Below are 2,509 nucleotides of genomic sequence, written 5' to 3'. Positions count from 1 at the left end.
AAATAAAAATAAAAGAAAGAAAGAAAGAAAGAAAGAGCGAGCCACCCACCTGGGTTGAACCCAATCAAGGCAGACCAACTGATAGAAAATATCATTGTGTAGAAACGTTTCCTGTGAAATAAGAAGAGGAGGTACAGAAAAATACTCTTTTGTGAAAAAGATAAAAAATTCAAGAGAAATGAAATGATTAGCCTACGTCTTTTTAAATTAAAGAAGGAAAGCTCTAATGAGAGCCTTTTAGAGTTTGGTATTTTATTTCAATTAAGTTTTTTGTTTTCTCCTTTGTAAAATTAGGCAGAGAGCTGGTACTTTTTATATAAACCAGGACTTCTATAAGGAAAAACATGAGGCTGGGAAAGAGAGACAAGGCCCAAGAAGATACACAGGAGAGTAAGGAAAATACCAACATTTCTTATGTAATTTAGCAACAAAAATGTGTAGCATGTAATAGGATATTAAGGCTTGGCATTATCGCTGTAATTTGAGAAAGGAAAGCAGTCTTACTGACCTAGTGATTTTATGATAGAACTCTGTGAAAAGTAAATGAAGTGTTTTCAGCTTATGATCAACTGAATGTTATATCTCTAGACAACGCTCTTTTCTACTAGACTTTTTTTCCTCTCCCATTATTTGTTCAAAAAGTGTTCTTTTAAAATTCTATCCTACTAAACTACTTGAAATATGGCTTTAGGAAAGCAATCTTCATTATTTGTCATGAGAATGGTATTTATTTGGCTTTACCGTTCTTCTTTCCACAAGTTAACCATTTCTAGGAGTTGGTTATTAACGATGTTTATTATACAATACAATTTTACATTGCAGCTGGTTTCTTTCGAGCCATAAACACTGGAGGTGTACTCTACATAAATCGTCATGCACACACAAAAAACGTGCTCCCATCTTCCTTTCCTCTGGACCCCAGGTTTGTTAAGATGCTGTGGGATTGATCCTGCGGGGGTTAGGGACCATAAAAGGTTGTTAGAGGGGACTCCATTTGAGAAATGATCTGAGGAAAGAAGAGTCAGAAAGGTAAACAACCTAATCTACATGCATCCAATCCTCCCAAGGGCTTGGAGCTTATACTTGCATTTAAAAGTAAAAATTAAAGGCGAGCCTGGGTGGCTCAATTTTGGCTCAGGTCATGGTCTTAAGGTCATAGTCTCAGGGTCGTGGGACCCAGCCCCAGTAGGGCTCTGCACTCTGCAGGGAGGAGTCTGCTTGAGATTCTTTTCCTCTCCCTCTCTCTCTGCCCCTCCTCCTACTTACACATGTGTGCTCTCTCTTTCTGTCTCTAAAATAAAAATAAGTAAATCTTAAAAAAATAAAAATAAAAATTAAGGAAGCACTAGCAGCCAAAATGAAGTCCAATCCTCTTATGACTTCTGACCATAGCAAGGACAGTAAAAGTCATTTCAAGGCACTTTCCCACATTCTCAGGAAGATTATGCCTTTTCCTCTTTCCAAAGAGCTGAGACAGAACTAGAACGGTCAATCCATGCCCATCCGAAAGGATGAGGAAGTACAGGTTGTGCAAGGACACGACAAAGGTCAGCAAACTGGCAAAGGAGTCCAGGTTTACAGGAAGAACTATGTCATCTACACTGAACAAGTACCTCGGGGGAAGGTGAATGGTACAACTGTCCATGTGGGCATTCATCCTGGCGAAGGGGTTGGCACTATTCTGTAACGGGACAAAGACTGCAAAAGGTCCTGAACATAAAGTCAAATCTCACCAACCCCGAAAGGAACAGGGCGAATCAAAGGAAGAAACAATTGAGAAAATGCAGGAATAAAGTAATCTTATACACGACTTTAAATAAAAACTGTTAAAATGAAAAAAAAAAGTGAAAAGTAAGAATGAAATAGGAATACCATTATCTCATTTATAAAATGGAAGATACAATTGAGTAATGTCTTTAAGAACCCTAGAAATGGTTTACCTTTAAAATACTATTTAAACCAAGGAGAGGGGCACCTGGGTGGCTCAGTCATTAAGCATCTGCCTTTGGGTCCTGGGATCAAGCCTGCATCAGGGTCCTGGCTCTGCGAGAAGCCTGCTTCTACCTCTCCCACTCCCACTCCCCCTGCTTGTGTTCTTGCTCTGGCTATCTCTCTCTCTGTCAAATAAATAAATAAAATCTTAAAAAAATAAATAAACCAAGGACATTTGTTTGTAACTAATACATATAGGAAGGTGGCTCAGTCGGTTGGGTGTCCAACTCTTGATCTCAGGGTCATGAGTTCAAGCCCTGTCTTGGGCTCTTCCTTGGTGAGGAGCCTACTTAAAAAGATACAAGAAATGGCCATGTTATGGTCTATAACCAGTTAGAAATAAAATATGATCAACATTGGTTTTCAGATTTATATATGTAGTGATTTGATTAAGGGGATAGAGAAGAAAAAGAAAGGGGATTAAAAGTATGCATTGTTTCTACTCTTTCATACTTTGGGAGGTAGGGAAAACCATGTTTGCTAAGCTATGACAATGCATCATCATTTACCTGTTAAC

At 38.5% G+C, this 2,509-nt stretch overlaps 1 pseudogene; it reads left to right on the top strand.

The window, feature by feature from the left end:
* The first annotated feature begins 1,357 nt into the window (after positions 1 to 1,357).
* On the top strand, positions 1,358 to 1,793 carry LOC111159980 (annotated as a pseudogene).
* The last annotated feature ends 716 nt before the right edge of the window (positions 1,794 to 2,509 follow it).

This window comes from Enhydra lutris, unplaced genomic scaffold (assembly GCF_002288905.1).
Source record: "Enhydra lutris kenyoni isolate GAN:26980312 unplaced genomic scaffold, ASM228890v2 scaffoldscaffold72, whole genome shotgun sequence".
In the NCBI taxonomy this organism is placed as follows: Eukaryota; Metazoa; Chordata; class Mammalia; order Carnivora; family Mustelidae; genus Enhydra; species Enhydra lutris.
This window is presented reverse-complemented; position numbering and strand designations above follow the sequence as displayed.